Genomic DNA, 20,702 nt, shown 5'->3' with positions numbered 1-20,702 from the left:
CTGAGAATAAGTGGCTGAAAGGCAAAGCAGCTGAGTGTTTGATAAATTGACTTTTTATAAGAGCTGCTAGTGGGAAAAGCAGTGACAAAGTGTTTGGTAAACTCAAACTAGCTTGTGCTTTTTGTTTGTGGCCAAATTAGACATGAGAGATTATTTTGCCTTGTTGTTCAAATGCTCTTGTTATTATTTTTAATCTTTATTATGTCCTTATTAATTTTTGTTAACTTTCAATTTTTATATATCATGATGACTATATGATTAATATTTGACAATTTTAAAAATAAATTTTTTTGTAAATTCAGTGAAAAATGATTTCAAATTCAAGGGAATTTTGAAATTTTTTTGGTGTAGTTTCGTATCATGGGATAAATAAGAAATAGACCATCAAATTCAAGGGAAAGATGATGTCTCAAGATGAGAAAAAACTAAAAAGAAAAGCAATATTTAGGCAGACATTGTTTGTAACAAACTAGGATATTCATGTTTAGGGCAAGAAGTGCTAATTGGAAAATTAGCAAAAATCCATTTTCATCTCAATTGTTGTGTCATCTCCAACTCCCAGTACTCTCACAGCAGCTGTGAGCAAACATAGTTTTTCAAACTTATTTAACAAAAATAAGGGAAGTCAACGCCTCTTTGAATGGGCATCTGTAACCTAACATCAAAATTTAGGAAATAATAGAGTGAGAATTCTTTTCCCTACGTTGCCTTGTATTTCCTAGTTATCAACAACTTCAATGAGGGACAGCTCATAGTCAGCAGGGGCCTCAAATCCATGCAGATTGATCATAATTGCAGCAACATTGGCAAGACCACCACTTGGAAGATCCTTGCGGAACCGAACACCAGGTGCTAGTCCGGGGCCTCCAATAGCAACGGGAACCTTAACAAAGAAAAACAAAACCATAAATTGAAACCTCCGAAAGTGGACAGTAATTTGATGACTGAAACTTACAAGATGCAATGTCTATACAGATTTTTGCTGAAGCTAAAGGCCAAAACTTTCATTTCCTAAAGATTGAGTAACTGGTTGAAGAGTGCGGGAGGTAAGGATTTGGATGTTGCCACTCTTGTCAAGAAGAGGTTGCCCGGTCTTATTTCTCTTCACCATATCCTCGGCATTACCATGATCAGCTGTAATGGGTGAGGTAATGCTATAGATGTGGATCTTCAAAGCATTGGTTTAAGCGCTAGACTGTGAGTGAAAAAACAAAGCTGCACAATACTAGGTATATAAAAGATATGAGAGAGCATGAGGCTCATCTCGCAGCTGAAGGAGATGATGGAGATGACAATGACGTCAATCTCATCATTATGGACTTCAAATCTGACGAGGAAAACAACAATGTTGATGCCGCAGATTTTGATTAAATAGTCTTTCATTTTCCAAGAATTATGTAATGGCAATTGTGCCTTAGTCAATAAATGACAATTGTATTAACTCTTTCTTATGTGGCTGACCCAATAAAATGTGATGTCTAGAAAAGTCATTGAGCTTATTGGTACTTAAGAGAGCCTCGCTCCACCAACATCTCTCTCTACTTTCCTGGTCATATTTGATTGGAGCTACCAAACGGATAGAGTACTACAATGTGTCTTAGTTTGATTTTATTTTGGATTAGATTTTGGAAACTTTGATGTAATCATTGGCTATTAATAAAGTGTCAATTCTTTTACTTAATGTCTTGGACATACCTTAATTCGAACTTTATTATATAAGAGCCAATGGTTTTCATGTGGAAACACATTATGAGAATGGACAGAGTTCCTTTGCATCACCTCTAATGACTACAGACATAAACGAGTATTAGAGAAAATTATGTGTCGCTCTAGTGGGTTGTATGCAGCCACTATTTGAGTTATTGAATCCAACCATGTCATGAGAGACGACTTATGGGATTCTGACACATATAGGCTTTAACATAATGATCCTTGTATTAAAGACTTTACACGGACATCCATTTTCAGAACGAAGAAAAGTAAGAACTAAGAATTGGTTCGAGGAGCTGCACATGCGCCATATGGCGCCATGATTGTGCAAAGACCGGCTATACATGGCCGGCACCGCCTACCCCCTGCGGCAAATACATGGCATTGACGCCATAAACTCCTCTCTCTACTTCTCAAGTCTATTGTGACATTATGGCTTAACCAAAACCTTTATTGGTTGATTATAAGGCCCATGTTTCATTCTGTAAAGCCTTTTATTTAGGATTGAGACCATCCTATGCAAAGGAGATTGGGGAAATAATTCCATTCTCACAAAGAATCTAAGGGAATTCTGTGGATTTGATCAACCAACTTGCGGACCGTATAGATGTTTTATGGTGTTGGTTGATACGCAAACACGTTGGTCCCGTGTTGTGCCATTATCCACTCATAATGCTGCTTATACTATACTCCTAGCACATAACATATGGCTATGGGCTCACTACCCAGATCATCCCATCCAGTCAATTTGACTTGATAATGCTAGAGAGTTTACATCGACAATTTTCTATGACTATTGCATATCATTGGGTATTGATATTAAGTATCATATCCCCATGTACACACCCAATTGGTCTCGCGGAAAAGCCACCATTAAACGACTACGATGGTAGCCCGGACATTGGTAATGCGCACCAATATTTCCGCTTGGGTTATGCAATATCGCATGCAGCTATGCTAATTCATCTACGACTCATAGCAGCCACTCAACTTTTATTTGCGTTACAGCTAGTGACTGGGTTCGAGTCTAATATCTCGTATTTATGCATATTTGAGTGTGCGGTTCATGTGCCAATTGCGCTGCCACAGCGCATCAACATGAGTCATTGTAACGAATGCATATATATATTTGTTGGACATGAGTCTCCAACTATAAGTCCGCTATGTAGAACCCTTAACAGGCGATCTCTATTTCGCTGGATTTGCGAATTGTCACTTTGATGAGACAGTCTTTCAGTCGTTAGGGGGAGATTAGAACGTCAATGTTCAACAGGAACGACAAGAATTGTCGTGGTCTGTCCCCACTATGTCTCATCTTGATCCCCTAAAAGTGACGAGATCACATATACCTGCTGCAAACATGCCTGCAAGGATTGATGTCCCCACAAGAGGACATGGTGCCACCCAGAGAAGATGGATACTGCACCACTACCATGGATGGTAGTATGGTGACACCACAAAGGTGGCATAATGGCGTCATAGGCCATGGGTTCCGCTAGAGAGAGTAGGAAACCCATAGGTTCAATGGATTCTCGCCTTAAGAAGATAGCGAGTTTGGCACAACTTGATCCATTGATCATTGATACTCAAAATCTGTCTCATGAGAATATTTTGGATTGTGGTTATGTCCAAGAGACATCGTTGGGGGACGCCTCAATGTTAGAACCAATTCCTGAAAATGTAGAGATCTCTACGAACTACACTAGTGTACATGAGGACGTGGAATTATTGAGACCAATGACATCGAACCTTACTCCGTTGAAGAATGCCAACGTAGAGAAAATTGGCTTAAATGGAAAGATGCGATCCAGGTTGAATTGGATTCACTAACGAAGAGGAAGGATTTCGGGTCTGAGATGCCAACACCTCCTAACATAAAACCTATTGACATTAATAGGTCTTCGTTAGATAGCGTGATGAGAAAAAGAGATGGTAATCTCGCCTTATGGCGCAAGGTTTCTCACAACGCCCTGGAATCGACTACGAGAAGACACATTCTCTCGTAATGGATGTCATTGCACTCCACTACCTTGTCAGTTTGGTAGTTTCCAAATAACTGAACATGCAGCTTACGAATGTGGTCACTACGTATCTCTATGGGGATCTAGATACGGAATATAATGAAGGTTCTTGTGGACTTCATTTACCTAAGTCAAGTGGCTCTAGACCACGGAGCGTATTTGCAACGAGGTTGAAATGCTCACTAAAATGACTACTTGATTGGGAAAGGATATGATGAACTATGCCCACGCGTTTCTATGACAAGTTCCGGATTTGCAATTGTCGCGGTTTATGTTGATAAACATAATTGGAACCCTTGAGAGTTAAGGGAAACCGCTGAACACCTGAAATCCGAGTTTGAGAGGAATGACCTTAGGAGAACACGGTTTTGTCTAAATTCAGAACTTGTATACCGTGTCAAGAGACATTTTTGATAAAGTCAAAAATGCACTTCCATGGTCGTCTGTAGTCTTGGCCCTAAAAGGGATCCGTTTCGTCCCAGAGATGATGATGAAGACGTGTTAATAGCAGAAGTGCTTACTTATGTACAATAGGCGCATTATTGTACTTAGCACAATACAAGACCGGACACCTCAATTATTATGAACTTGTTGGCTAGACATAGCCCCGCGCCAACGCAACGCCATTAGATTGGTATAAAGACAATCTTTCGATATTTGAGAGGTACGATTGATATGGGCTTGTTCTATCCCTACAGAGAAAAGAAATGACGGAAGTATGGGATCGGATCCCACAAGGCAAAATGCCACCTTCCGTGCTCCTCCTCTCCTCTATCAAAATGACAACATGCACTTCTAAATACTGAAGTGAACCAAATCCGATCAGAGGATAATGTAGCGGACTTATTTACTAAGTCGTTACCAAAATCCACCTTCGAGAAACATGTGAAGAACATCGGATTGAGAAAGTTATCCGAACTCCCATGATTGTAGCAATCAGGGGGAGATATTGACATCAGGGGGAGGCATGATGTCTACATGTTCGATCTCGAAGAGTGAAGGACGTGTTGTGCTCTTTTTGTCCTTCGACCAGGGTTATTTTTGTCCCACAGGGTTTTTGTTACCTGGCAAGGTTTTTAATGAGGCAACAATTAAAGCGTCATCACCAAGTTTGAGCGGCACAAGGGGGAGTGTTGAAGGATATCGACATAATGTGTGCCTCTACAAACTAGGGTTTAGAGTTGTAATAGGAATGTGTTCTAGGTATTCAATTGTAATCAGATTCTATTACCTTTTTGGGTACCTTGTAACTCCCTATTTAAAGGGCTCCTATTATCAATGATAACACACAATGTTATTTCTCTTCACCATCGTCCCATTGCATGCATACAATACCCAGCCTTATGCCACAGCCATGATGCAACTTACATTTGCATAGTGTAACAAGTTTGAATATCATGTTGGATGTGTAGAGGAAACATACGGTTTGATGTCATGGTAACTTGAGCTATCAGTCCTTTTCCTGGATGCATGATTTGGCAGCAGCCTTTCCTCATAATGATCGTGTATTCCTTTTCTTGCAACTGCCCAATACTGATGAGGTTGCTCTTCAACTCTGGGACGTAGAAAACATCACAGATTTTTACAACATGACCTCCAATTTTCAGCTTGATATTGCCCTTCCCCACAACAGTCATCTTAGCATCATTTCCAAGCTTCACAGTATCTTTGAAGAATTCATCATAATCTGAAAATAAGTACCTGTTACTGCACATATGATTGTTGCAACCAGAGTCTAAGTACCACACATCTGTATTTGTCCCCTCATGATATGCCATCAAAAAAATTTCCTCCTCCTTCTCTTCTTTCTCTGCAAAATTAGCCTTCTCTCCTCTACCATAATGCAAATTGGAGGTGCATTCAGATTTGAAGTGGCCATACCCATGACATCGATAGCATTCGATATTGGACTTATCAAAGCCTCCTCTGCCTCTTCCTCGTCCTCCCCGGAACCATCCCCGACCTCTACCAGAGTTTCTCCAATTTGTGGATACCTTCAATGCTTGCTCCTCCACATAATTGCTCTTCATTCTCTGTTCATGCACCAAAAGTGAGCTGTGCAATTCCTCAATGGACATCTCTTCAACATTTTTTGACTCCTCAATTGAGCTGACCACATAATCAAATTTTGATGTCATGGATCGCAGGACCTTCTCCACCACTGCTACATTCTCCAGCTTTCCACCATGAACACTCATCTTGTTGGCTATTGAAAGTGTTCTTGAAAAATACTCATCAACAGACTCTCATTCCTTCATGTGGAGAACCTCAAACTCCTTGAGAAGAGCTTGAAGCTACTACCTTTTCACTCTTGTGGACCCCTGATACATCTGCTTCATGGCATCCCAAATATGTTTCGATGTGTCCTTTTGGAGAATAATCTCCAAAAGATCACGATCAATTGCTTGAAACAGATAGTTCTTAGCCTTTAGATCTTTCAACTTTAGTTCCTCCAATTTCTTCTGCTGAACCTTTGTCTGTGCAACTCCAGCTGCTGGTTCACTGACTCCATTATCAATAACACACCAGTACTCCTTTGACCGCATGAAGTTTTCCATGAGCATACTCCAAAGGTCATAATGACTATCGAACTTTGGGATTGAAGGCTGCACAAAATTTGATTATGTGGCCATGATATTTGTTGCTGCAAATTGCAGCTTTCTCCCTGCCTCAGGCCCAGTGGGGGCTCTGATACCACTGATAGAAAATAGCTTCTACAGAAAGTAGTAAACAAGAAGAGGATTTTCTGGAATGCAGAAGTACCTTTATTGGCTTATCAGCATGCTTTAAATAGCAAAACTACAACCAACTTTACGAAAAGAAAGCAACAGCCAGTCTACTACAATATGACTAGTCCACTACATCATGATAACAACAACTAAACTATGTCACCTAAACTTTAGGGATATTCCTAAAGAATTGGTCATCACAAACCAATTCGTGTAGATTAGGATTTCCACAATTATTCAAATAAAACATTCGTGTAGATTAGGATTTCCACAATTATTCAAATAAAACAAACTCTTTCATGGATTGTGTGAATTCAATGAAAATTAAACAACTTCATCAAAATTTTCAGATTTATGAATCTAATCCAGATGAACTAACTTGAGGACAAAAATAACAAATCTTTCAAAGTTTTTTTTTTTACTTTCTTCTTTAACAGTTAAGAAAGTCAAGATGCCATATATTGGTAATTTATCAAAGAAGAAGACAATCCCTGTAACCAAAAAAAAAGAAGGAAAAAAGAAGAAGAAGAAGAAGAAGACAATCCCAAAAACTAGAATACAGGCAATTCAAAAGAACCATACTTTAATCGAAACGAAAGCTAGATCAAGATTTGACAAATTCCTTTTGTTTTTCTAAATTAAGAAACAAGAATCATCGTATTTGACAGACAAAAATTTGGGTCCCAATAAATGAACAAACAATTGCAAAACCAGTAATAAAAAATAACAGTAATCAAAAGACAATTATCTTGATTAAAACGGAGATGTGTTGGTGATAGTTTCGGGGGAGAAGGAGAGGATGGAGACGAGTGATGCTCTTGGAAATCCTTTTGGTTTGCCATCAATGGATAGTTACCCCCTCCATCTATTTGTACCCCTAAAACTGGTCCCACTTTTTTTTTTTTTTTTTCACAAACTCAAACTAACGTTACTGACCAGCTCATAGTAACATAAAATAGAAGGCCATTGTTTATCGGGACCCACTCAGCTAGAGATCAATGGTAGATTGCTCAAGGCTAATATCCACCCCGGGTGGATAGAAAAGTTTCCTCTCATATTAGCTTTTTGTAATAATTGTTTGGATTAATTTCAGTTTATCCCCCCTCTGAGGTTTGGAGTTGTTATCATATCACCCCCTCTATTCTCAATTTTGAATTTTTGCCTCCCAAACTTTTCAATTTCAATAAGCAGTGTCAAATTTCTCCTATTCCGTCCAAATTAGACGTTAACTCTGACAATCGGACCCACTTTAAGGGCTAAAATAGTCATTTCAAGAGAAAAAAAACCAAAAAAACTCTCTCTCACTTTCGGGGTTTCTCTCTCTTCTCCAAATCCCTCTCTCTCTCTCTCACTTCTGCAACTCTCTCTCTCTCTCTCTCAGATCTGCAACTCCAAGAATGGAAATCGAAACCCAAACGAAGCAACCCCTCTCTCACTCTCACTCCTTCCATTTAAAACCCACCACACTTCAAAAAATTTCAACTTTCCTTATTCTTCCCATTATGGGCTGCACGTTGTCCAAATTGGACAACGAGGACACTGTGCGGTGGTGCAAGGACCGACGCCGTTTAATGAAAGACGCCGTCTTCGCCATTGCCGCCGCCCACGCAAACTACTGCCGCTCCCTCCACCCTCGTCTCCCTCTCCATCTCCAACACCAGCCCCTCTTCCACTCCCCGGAGCCAGAATTCAAACTTCACCGGCAACGGATTTTCGACGGCCTTTTAGGCGAACACGACGTACTCCAGCACGCCGTTGCAGGCCTCCTCCGTGTGGAATTGGGAGAATTTCTACCCTCCGTCGCCGTCGGACTCCGAATTCTTCAACCAGAGAGAGCAGGAGTCCAAGCAATCCCACCACCTCGACGATTCCGACGACAACATCGAGCCGGAAACAGAAATTGAGGCATCGGAGTACAATTACTTCCACAACATGGCCAAATCCCAACCCACTGCCTGCCAAAACCACTCGTATTCTCAGTCGGAGATGTACGCCCAGTCCGAAACCTTGAGATCAGAGTACGATTTCTTCGTCCCTAACCGTAAGTACGCTCAGTCGGAGAAGTAAGAGGTCCATTGCAGCGAGTGGGGCGATCACGATCGCTACAGCACCACTAGCTCGTCTGAAAACAAAGACGACGACATGAATTCGAGATCTGAGAACCGACAGGGATTCCCACTCTCTCTCAAATGAAGGACGGGAGGAGCTGCACGATAGTGAGGCCCTTCTACTTGGCCATTGACTCGGCCACCGAGGCTTCAATTACGAATCTGGGTCAGTCCATTTTTGGGGAGAGGTGGTGGTGTTTAGGGTCGACCTGGGTTTTGGGAGTGGGGGATTGGTTATTGGGATCAGAGTAAGGATTCGAGAGATGAGGAGGAATAGCGAAGAGAGGGAATGTGTGCAAATTTTATTTTTGGAGTTGCTGAGGAGGGAGAGGGAGGGAGAGGGAGAGAGAGTTTTTTTTTTTTTTTTTTTTTTCTCTTGAAATAACCATTTTAGCCCTCAAAGTGGATCCAATTGTCAGAGTTAACGTCCAATTTGGACGGAATAGGAGAAATTAGACACGGCTGATTGAAATTGAAAAGTTTGGGGGGTAAAAATTCATAATTGAGAATAGAGGGGGTGACATGATGATACCCCCAAACCTCAGGGGGATAAATTGAAATTAATCCTAATTGTTTAACTTGTGGTCAGCTTTTTGTAAAAAATTGTTGTGTGGTTTTTGTGCTTCATTGAACCTAGGCCTCATCAAAAAGCCCGCGGATCAAGAGGGCCGACGAAGGCCCGCAGGCCCGTCAAAAGCTCGCCATAGGCCCAGTCCGGTGGGTAGAGGGCAGGGCTTGGTTTAGGGATTTGAAACCCGGGCCGGCCCGCCAAAAGCCCGTTAGGCACAGCCCGTAAAAGCTCACAAACAAAAAATATTATATAAATAATACAGAAACTGTTGTGCAGAACACCTAACTTCGCTGAATTACTGGGAACTGTTTGGATGGAATTAGGAGCTGTACCCTATATGCACGGAAAACCCCATGTGTCTAGTTTCTAAAGAATTTTACGGTTTACAATTCTGACTTTTTTAGGAGTTATGGCAATTTAAGTGAAAGCAGTTTAGCTTGGACGAGAATTTGCAACATCTTTTACAAGTTTATGTCTAGAAAGCCCAGCACATATATTTGGAAATCTTCAGTGTGCCATATCATTATTATTGAAGATCCAAGACTTTTAGACATGTTTATATATGTGTGTGTGTGTCTGTTTGTGTGTGTGTGTGTGTGTGTGTGTGTATACAGTCCTGCTACGGTGCGGACGTCCGTACCGGGCAGTCGGTACAGATTTTCCTTTTCCCCCCACTTTTCTATCACATTTTCACATCTTAACCGTTCAATTTTTAGATCCTAATGTATAGATCACCTCTGCAAAATTTCAGCCAATTTGATGATTGTTAAGGCATCCAAAACTGCAAATTACAACAATGTACACGAACGGTTCAGGTTCGATAGATTCTGTTCGTTCATGTAAATTGCAATTTTTGATGTCTTAACGATCACCAAATTTGCTGAAATTTTATAGAGATGATCTATACATTAGGACCTAAAAACTGAACGGTTAAGATCAAAATATGTGATCAGAAAGTGGGTGAAAACAGGAAATCCGTATTTAAATTTCGGTACGGACGTCTGCACCTGAGAAAAATCCTATATATATATATATATATATATCTGTGTGTGTGTGTGTGTGTGTTATATATATGTGTGTGTGTGTGTTTATATGTGTGTGTGTGTCTCTTTGTGTGAGTGTGAATTTGTTGTAATTTGGCTTATGGTGAAATTGAGCGTTCTCATACTTCTATATAGAATATGTGCACATATATTCTACATGTCATGACTACGGTTGATCGATTCAATTGGATTCCAAAATATGGTGAAATTAGCTAAATTTTTTTACCACACTGATAATTTATTATAATAATCTCATCTAACGGTCGGTTTTTCTATTTTATTTGAATTGATAGATGTTGCCCTTTGGAGTGTATGATATATAAACGATTAAATACTTGTTACTCCCTGTACTTTGCTCCAGAAAACAGTTTCGTCCCTCACCTTTTAAATTAAACAATTTAATCCTTATTCTCTCGAATTCTCACACAATAAGTCCAAAATGACTATTATACCCCTCACTTCCTCTTTTTTTTTCCTCTCTCTTTTTCTAATTTTCTCTCTTTTATTTGTTTATTCTCTCTCTCTCTCTCTCTCTCTCTCTCTCTCTCTCTCTCTCTCTCTACACGCAATGCAAGGCAAGAACAAAATGAGGCAGGGAAGCTCCAAAGAAGACACTGGTGTTTCTTTAACTTCAGAGTCATCCTCCAAAGGAGGATATGGAGGAGGAGGAGGATCCTGTCGGTCTAGCCTGAAGCAGCAATTTCACCATCGTCGTCACTGGAGTTGCTCCAATTTTCAGGCAGGTTTTAGGACTTTCGGGCCCAACCCGTCCTTAAAAAAAAAAAAAAAAAAAAAAACTGATGTGCAGATGCAGCAGTATCGCGCTCTCATCCTCTGCTGCGCTCATGGAGATCTTTGGCTTTGAAAAACCAAAGGGAGAAGAGATTTGGATTGCTGGGAAAAGAGAAGAAAGGTCGCAGCTTAGAGACTTGAACTTGCGGCGGCTATCTTACTCGGAGATTTGGATTGCTTGGAAGAGACTAGCAGCGGCGGCGGAGGAGGAGGATGAAGAGACTTAAAGGCTGGGTTCGAATGTTCGACTAAGGGATTGAATTTGAAATCTGGAAGGGGATTGAATCATTTGTATGGGATTGAAGGATGGGTATGAGTGTTTGACTAAGGGATTGATTTGATTGAATTTGAAATTTGGAAATCTAGGGTTTTGTTATTCGAAGCTAGAGTAGAGAGGATCGGGGACAATTGAGAAAATTAGCAAAAGTGAAAAACAATACCGTATATGAGGATTTTCCAATCTTGAACCTTGGGTTGCGGGTCGAGCTAGGGAGGTCGAGTTGTGAGCTCATACGACTTGCCATCACAGCAACCTCCGTCATCGTAGATTTCTCAGCGAAAAGTGAGCTCAGAGCGAACCAAAATTGGGTTGGTGGGCATCATCGAGTTCGAGCTTCAAGTTGTACTCTGAGTTCTCCGGGTCGAGGTCGTTATGGCCGACATCACCGTTTGGGCCGAGAAGGAAACCGACATCATCCATTTTGCAGGTCAAATGGAGCGTTAGAAGTGGATCTGGTTTGGGGGTTGGATTTCGGTGGAGCAGAAGAGGTAGATGAGGGTGAGAGATTAGGGGTTTAAGTGGTGGACTGGGAGTGGAGCTCGGTCCTGGTTGGAAATGGGATCAGAGCTGGAATTGGGGAGAGAGAGAGAGAGTAGAGAGAGAAGCAAAAAAAAAAAATTAATTAAAAAATGATTAAAAATAAAAAGATAAAAAAAGAAAAAGAAAAGAGAGAAATAATAAAAAAGAGGAAGTGAGGGGTACTATAGTCATTTTGGACCTTTTGTGGACCTGTTGTGTGAGAATTAGAGAGAATAAGGATTATCCAGTTTAATTTAAAAGGTGAGGGACTAAACTGTTTTTCAAGGAAAAGTTTGAGGAGTAACAAATATTTAATCCATATATAAATATAGGTTTATAAGAGTAACTAAGTTTGACCTAGCTGATCGAATTCGAATGAGAACCAAATTGGTTGGATTTTCTACAACCACCATAAAATATTGCAATCTCTCCATCGAGCGGTTGGTTTCTCCTAATTCATTTTCCATTTCATGGTTGTTTAATAATGAACCTCAACAATTTAAATGCAATATATAAGTCAATATAACTTTAGGAGGCAAATTGGTATAGGCCAACGTCTTTGTAATTAAAATTGAAGTTTTTATCTTATGTTCACGCACATCCATCGATGAAATATTTACAGACGTGATGTGAAAAAATTAGCATGTTTCGCAGTAGTCATGCCATCGTTCAACTAAGAAGATATACAAGTGACGACGGTTGACCAATTCGATCAGATTCGAAAATATGGTGAAATTGGCTAAATTTTTTACCACACTCATAATTTATTGTAATAATCATATCCAACGATTAGTTTTTCCATTTTCTTTGAATTGATAGAGGTTGCTCTTTAGAGTGTATGATTCATAAATATAGGTTTATAAGAGTAACTAAGTTTGACCTAGTTGATTGAATTCGAAACGAGAACCAAATTGGCTGAAATTTTTACAACCACCATAAAACATTACAATCTCTCCTTCGAGTGGTTGGTTTCTCCAAATTCATTTTCCACTTCATGTTTGCTTTAGAATGAACCTCAACAATTTAAATGCAATGTATATGTTATACAACTTTAGGAGCCAAATTGGTATAGACCAATGTATTTGTAATTAAAATTGAAATTTTTATCTTTTGTCCATGCACATATCCATCGATGAAATATTTACAAACGTGATGTAAAAAAATAAGCACGTTTCACGGTCGTCACGTCATCGGTCAACTAAGAAAACATACAAGTGACTACGGTTAACCAATTCGATCGGGCTCAAAACTATAGTGAAATTGACTAAATTTTTAACCACACGCATAATTTATTGTAATAATCACATCCAACAGTCGGTTTTGCCATTTTCTTTGAATTGATAGAGGTTGCTCTTTGGAATGTATGATATATAAATATAGATTTATAAAAAAATTAGTGTCTTTAAATATTTATTATAAATAAAGCCCATAAGGCCTGTCCTGAAAAAGCCCGCCAGGCCCAGCCAGAAAAAGCCTGCAAGGCCTGCTTTATATGGAAGGGCTTGGATCTTTTGATTTACAATAAAGCCTGGCCCGGCCCGGCTCGGCCCAAGCCCGCTATGAATGGGTTGGGCCGGACCCAGCCCAGCCCATTGATGAGGCCTAATTGAACCTATGTCCTGCTCCTCCTGCTCCTGTCATTTTTGTAATGATTCATTGAACCTATGCTGTCAATGTTTTACATTTTCAAGTCTCCTAATATTAGCTTTTTGTAATAATTGTTTAACTTGTGGTAAGCTTTTTGTAAAAACTTGTTGTGTGGTTTCTGTGCTTCATTGAACCTATGTCCTACTCCTTTTGCTCCTGTCATTTTTGTAATGATTCATTGAACCTATGCCGTCAATGTTTTACATTTTCAATTCTCCTAATATTAGCTTTTTGTAATAATTGTTTAACTTGTGGTAAGCTTTTTGTAAAAAATTGTTGTGTGGTTTCTGTGCTTCATTGATACTATGTCCTGCTCCTCCTGTTCCTGTCATTTTTGTAATGATTCATTGAACCTATGCCGTCAATGTTTTACATTTTCAGGTCTCCTAATATTAGCTTTTTGTAATAATTGTTTAACTTGTGGTCAGCTTTTTGTAAAAAATTGTTTTGTGGTTTCTGTGCTTCATTGAACCTATGTCCTGCTCCTCCTGCTCCTGTCATTTTTGTAATGATTCATTGAACCTATGCCGTCAATGTTTTACATTCTCAAGTCTCCACATATTAGCTTTTTGTAATAATTGTTTATCTTCTGGTCAGCTTTTGTAAAAAATTGTTGTGTGGTTTCTATGCTTCATTAAACCTTTGTCCTGCTCCTGTCATTTTTGTAATGATTCATTGAACCTATGCCAGCAATGTTTTACATTTTCAAGTTTCCTAATATTAGTTTTTTGTAATAATTGTTTAACTTGTGGTCAGCTTTTTGTAAAAAATTGTTGTGTGGTTTCTATGCTTCATTGAACCTGTTGGGTGCATCACGAGTATGAAAATTATGTGCAATTTTGTGTGTGATGTGCCCTACTCCCAAGTATAGGAGGTCAAGTTTTAGTAAAGGGAAAGTGAGAGCACCATACCCAAGGGATTGAGTAACTCTACCCTAACTAGATCATCATGAAAAGACCTAGAAAAATACATGCGAGTCTATATTTTTACAAATTAATAGTCTCGGCCCTTTGGAAGCCAAAACTATCAATAATGATATTTATAATGGTAAAGTGGTGAATCATCTTGGTTGATTTTAATTATTTATAAAGTAAACTAAGTTGCACAAAAATAAACTAAGCTAATAAAAATAAAATATAATAGAGACTTTGATCAATGAGATAATAGGTTGTAAGGCATCACACCTAATGTCCTTTGTGCCAAATCTAAGTAACCAAATCTAACATGCTCATGCTAAGATGGAATCTGTTAGGTCCATAATTATCTACTAATTATTCCCCTAATCTTGCACTTTTGCTTAACCTTTGTGTTTATTTATATATATTTATTATGTTTTCCTTATCATGGTAGGGAATAATGGAAAAGCTTGGAAATGTCCTAAAAACTCAACTTTAGCACATTTTCCTACCCCGGCTAGGAGAAACCGAGCTAGGCAAGGAAGAAGGAGAGGCAGACAAACCAAATGAACTCCAAATGAGTTGAAAATTTTCAGATCTATTTTAGACATCCTAAGGATCATTTATTATGAAGAGTGAAAGAGCTAGTTCAGAGTGGAAGGCCTTCAACATATCAGTCCAATTTTCTGCACTACAAGACAAAAACTGCAAAACCGGACCTGTACGGATTCCGACAGTATTTCCGGACAAACCAAGGTGAATTAAGCTCTGAAATTTTACCAGGATTATCAACACTCATGGAGGAACATTTTTTATACAGAAGTCAAATGCCAATTCCGAACTCTCGGTGGAGATTCAATTGAAGGAAGAAAGGAGAAGAAAGTGCGCAAACAGACAAAAAATGGGTCAACGGTGGTCAACGCCGGATTCCGGACATTTCCGGCCGAGTTAGCCAGCAGAGAACATGTGTGGAGGACAAGGAAGAGCTGACTAGGGTTAGAGACTTTAGGTCTAGGTTATTTTGAAATTCAAAATTTGAAAGAGGACAAGTGGTCTCATTCTTACACCTTACACCTTTGTCTCCCATTTATTACCTTGTTCCCCTACACAATGACCCTTCTACCCTTACTTTTTCTCCTCCACCAAAATATCTATGGGTTTTCTAGGTTATTTCTATGTGGAGTTAAAAACTAGATCCACTTTTTGTGCTTACACATTTGTCAATCACATCTAGCCCTTCATTCCTTTTGATCTCCACCCTTGATTTGAATTGCCTGGGCCTTTAAATTGCTCATTCTCTCTCCCCAAAACCGTCCACCCCCTTGGCTCTCTCATTTTGGAGCATTAAAATCTCTCTTTTCTCTAGTTTTAGGTTAGTTTTTCATACCTTGTACATAGTTCTTTGATTTTGTGTGAGAAATACGTGTGTAGGCACTTGGGTTTCACCAAAACCGAAGTTACTACACACTCTAAATCAATCATAACACTCGCTTTCATACATCCAAGCCTTTGTTCTTCTTTGTTCTTGAGTTTTGTGGATATGTATGGTGTTTTGGGTTGTAAAACCGAAAATCCCATACCTTGAAGCAATTCTCTCATCATTTGACATCTTTGAGAGCTAGGTGGAAGGTTGGGTAGTTCTTCTCTTTTTCTCTCCTTCTCTCTTTAATTTGATGTTCATGGCTTGTATTTGTAATAACATATGTTGTGAGTAGTTGTATTTGAGCCCTAGCCAAACTTATGCGCAAATAATGTAAATTTCTATGTGGTTTGATGTTTATGCATGTTTTGAATCTTTTGGCTACTATACTTTCATGTATCCTAAGTGTGTTTATAGATTTATCACCTAAAAGCATGCTTTAGGAAATTAATGAATTGGAAACATGAACTTGATAAACTCTTGATTCCGTGAGTATGTGTAGCTAAATAGGTGGTAGCTTAGCTTATTCCTACAGGAAGAACTAAGTTCCTTGAATTTCTTACCTTGAAATTAAAGCATGATGTTGTGAGTTTAGATTCTGGAAGAATTTAGGCTCACAACACCATATGCCATTTTGGATCCGGAAGATTTGAATGGTATAAAGGTTATGTAATTTAGCTTTGCTTCGGAAGAGATTGTTAAATTGCATGACTAGTTGGTTTCTTAGTAGTTTCATCAAAGCACTAAGGGGAAATTTATCAAAGCATGTTATTACATTAAGGGCTAAATACTAGTTACTACCTTGTGATTTGGGTTCAAAATCAATTCAGTCTCTGGACTTTCAATTTCATCAAAAACACCCCTAGACTATAATTTATCATCTAATAGGTCATTCCATAAAACAGAACTATTAAACCGCTGACGTGGCATGCCACATAGCTCCCGTGGGGCCCACTTGGTTGGTAAAATTCCCAAATTAACCCTGACTCTGATCAGGGTCATCCTCCTTCCTCCTCGCACGTTGAAGCCGCAAGGTTGCCCTGGGCATTAAGTAGCGGGCAATATGAACCTTAGCATCATGTCTCCAGCTGCGCCGAAATGAGTTTGGCCAGAATCGTCCTCAGCTGATCTCGCTTTCAATCTCCCGTTCTCTGAACAGAGTCATGGGCTCACCAAGACGCCGGAAACGAGTTCTGACGGCGATGTCGTTGGTGGGGACGGCCACGACACTTCATCAAGAGTTGTTGCATTGCTCTATCTTGTTGCTCTCACACCACTTTGCTCTCTTTTGATATCTCGTATTCTCTTTGTTACCTAAAGCAGTGGTCTAATCAACAAGAAGACAAAGTAAGACAAGCTTAATTCATTAATCGAAGCGGTGGTGTATAAGTTTAATTGATTAATAAACAATTGCTTTGTTTGTAGAAGTGGTGCTGTCGGTGATAAGCAAGAAAATAATGGAGGCCAAGCTTCTTTGTTTAATTTGACTAAGCATTCAAACTTGAACATGTCCTATTTCCAAAAATGGTGCTGATTGAAGACAAAAGAAATGGAGGCAAAGTTTAATTAATGATCAATTGCTTTGTTTTCCAGAATCAGTGTTGTGTGTGATAAGAAAGAAGACAAAAGAATGGTGGCAATCATAATTGATTTCAAATTTGCTCGAGGCAGTGCTATACATGATCAACAAGGAGATAAAAAACAAATTTAATTGATTATTTTGGTGAACAAAAGTATTGACAAAGGTGGGTCGTACCAGAGGATGAGTCGCAAGATCTCTATACGCCAATTGATCGACGAGTTGTCGCAAGAATTCTGAATCTATGGCAGCAAAAATTGGGAAGCTAGCTTTTGTTAGTTTCCAATTGATATAAGTTCCCGTCAAGAAGAGATGAAGAGTTTAGAGGGGTACCAGATTCTACGCTGAAAATCAAGAACATGTGAAAAACTCAGTGTTGAAGCAGAGTTAAACGGAGGATTCCTCCCTTTTATAGAGAGTACAGGGACGTGTTCCCTTCTCCAAATTAGACTGAGTCCTCCTCCTCCTCCTCTTCCTCCATCGTCGTGATACCTAACCAAGAAACTGCATAGTGTAAAAACTCACTGACAATCTGGGTTAGAAGAGAGCCAAAATTCCAATGAGGGTAATCTAGGGATTGTGGCTCTAATCGGGGTTAGAAGAAAGCCGGGGTTAATTAGGAAATTTCTCTGTCAAGTGAGCTCCACTAGAGCTGAGTTGGCACGCCACGTCAGCGATTTAACGATTCCATTTCACGGACACATGACGAGTGACCTATTGGATGACAAAATAATAGTGTAAAGGTGTTTTTGATGAAATTGGAAGTCGAGGGACTGAATTGATTTTGGACTCAAACCACAGGGTAGTAACCAGTATTTAGCCCTTACATTAAATATGGGTTACATTTTGTGCATGAGTAAGGTTAGGTGCAATGTCTAAGTCTCTATTCTTCATAAATGATTTAGTCTCTACATTTTTATTTGTTTATTTTATTTTATGCATTTAATTTTCTTTATCCAAATTAAAATCAACTAAGCTGCTCACTACCACAATTGTTAATACCATCCTCATGATCTTTAGCTTCCAAAGGGCTAAGGTTGTGAACTTGTAAAAGGTAGACTTTATATGTGTTTTCTAGGTTTATTTTCACGGTGATCTAGTTAGGGTAGAGTTATTCAATCTCTTGGTTACGATGCTCTTATTTTTTTTCCCTTTACTAAAACTCGACCTCCTAATCATGGGAGTAGGAGACATCATACACCAAATTTGCACTTATTTTATACTCAATGATGTCTCCAACATAAACCCCCTCAGTTCTCTTGAGTATCGAGTAACCAATAAACAATTATACTAGAGAATGTATTTAAGCTACACCTTGATTATCGGACATAACTCTCATATAAACCTTTTAGTTTCTATATATTCCTTGATTAGTGGACACTAGTAGACATATGTAAATGCAAGCTAAGATCCCTTGATTATTGGACACCTAAGCCACATCCACATGATAAGCCCAATTGTAAGGACCCAAACAACCTTATTTGATTATCACAAGATTACCATTTCTACATTTGCAACATGCTTTAGTTTACTAAGTTTGTCAAGCCTAGCATACTTCCATGAAATTATCAACACTTACCAACCTTAGGTGACAAATCTAAGATGCATAAATGATGAACAATTAAACTAGCAAAGTAGAAATTCATGGCATGATCCATATTAAATTTAACTACATAGTTTGTACACAAATTCGGCTAGGGCTAAACCCTAGCCCCAAATTTATTCTACTCACAACTCATGGAAATATACCTAAAATCCTTAAAATAATATACCATAAAAACAAAGAGAAGATGGTGAGAAAAAGTCACAATACCCATGGGTTTGGTGTGTCAATACCAAACCGAGATGAATCAATCCCTCCACAAGCTTTCTAGATGCAAACCAAGAAGATGTGATGCTTCAAAGTATAGTATTTTTGGTTTCCTCAAATCCAAAACACTATACAAATCTACAAACACAAAGAGAAGATGAAGAACAAGGCCTTATGAATCTATCCACAAGTGTGATTGATCAAAAGGTATAGGATCTCCTGTTTTGATTATCAACCAAAGATGCTACACCTCTCTCTCTACACAAAGGCTAAACAAAACTACCTAAACTACCTAAAAGATGAAGAACTAAGAAGAATGGAGAGGAAATGGAGAGAGGAAGAAGATGAAATGGATGAAGGAAAGTATGAAAAAAAGTCCAAAGTGAGGGGAGGGTGTTTTTATAGGCCAAAAGTGATAAATGGAGGGTGGAGATCAAAGGAAATGAAGGGCTAGATGTGATTGACAAATGTGTAAGCACAAAATGTAGATTTAGTCTTTAACTCCACATAGAAATGACCTAGAAAGCCCATAGATATTTTCGTGGAGGAGAAAAAGAAAGAGTAGAAGGGTCATTGTGTAGGAGAACAAGGCAATAAATGGGAGACAAATGTGTAAGGTGAAGAATGGAACCACTTGTCATATTTCAAATTTTGAATTTCAAAATAACCTAGACCTAAAGTATTCACACCTAAAGTTTCTAACCCTAGTAAGCTCTTCCTTGTCCTCCACACATGGTCTTGGCCGGCCAACTTGGGCGGAATCCGGCGTTGACCTCTGTTGCCTTCTTTTTTGTCCGTTTGAGCACTTTCTTCCTCTTTCTTCCTTCACTTAGATTTCCATCAAGACTTCCGAATTGGCCTTTGACTTCTTCATACCAAATATTTATACATGAGTGTAGATCATCCTGGTAAAATTTTAGAGCTTATTTCACAGTGGTTTGGCCGGAAATGCTGCCGGAATCTGTACAGGTCCGGTTTTGCAGTTTTCGTCTTCTAGTGCAAAAACTTGGACTGATCTTTTGAAGGCCTTCCATTCTGAAATAACTCTTGTACTCTTCATAACAAATGATCCTTAGGATGTCTAGAATAGATCTGAACTCATTCAGAGTTTATTTGGTCAGTCTACCACTCCTCCTTCCTTGCATAGCTTGGTTTCTTTTAGCAGGAGTAGGAAAATGTCATAAGATTAACTTTTTAGTGCATTTCCAAGCTTCTCCATCATTTCCTAGCATGATAAGCAAAATATAATAAATACATATATAAATAAATAAAAAAGTTAAGCAAAAGTGCAAGATTAGGAGAATAATTACTTGGTAATTATGGACCTAACAGAACCTTTGTCCTGCTCCTCCTGCTCCTGTCATTTTTGTAATGATTCATTGAACCTATGCCGTCAATGTTTTACATTCTCAAGTCTCCTAATATTAGCTTTTTGTAATAATTGTTTATCTTCTGGTCAGCTTTTTGTAAAAAATTGTTGTGTGGTTTCTGTGCTTCATTGAACCTATGTCCTGCTCCTCCTGCTCCTATGTCATTTTTGTAATGATTCATTGAACCTATGCCATCAATGTTTTACA

At 38.9% G+C, this 20,702-nt stretch overlaps 1 long non-coding RNA gene across 1 annotated transcript; it reads right to left on the bottom strand.

Moving 5' to 3' along the window:
- Window positions 1-17,043: 17,043 nt before the first annotated feature.
- LOC112175354 lies at window positions 17,044-19,451 on the bottom strand. The gene is made up of 4 exons (XR_002926418.2): window positions 19,129-19,451; window positions 17,649-17,807; window positions 17,493-17,557; window positions 17,044-17,063 (listed from the first exon to the last, which is right to left on the bottom strand). It is a non-coding gene; the product is annotated as an uncharacterized LOC112175354 (long non-coding RNA).
- Window positions 19,452-20,702: the final 1,251 nt, after the last annotated feature.

Source organism: Rosa chinensis, chromosome 7, assembly GCF_002994745.2.
Source record: "Rosa chinensis cultivar Old Blush chromosome 7, RchiOBHm-V2, whole genome shotgun sequence".
Classification (NCBI taxonomy): Eukaryota; Viridiplantae; Streptophyta; class Magnoliopsida; order Rosales; family Rosaceae; genus Rosa; species Rosa chinensis.
The sequence above is the reverse complement of the archived record's forward strand: the minus strand, read 5'-3'. Positions and strand labels throughout refer to the sequence as shown.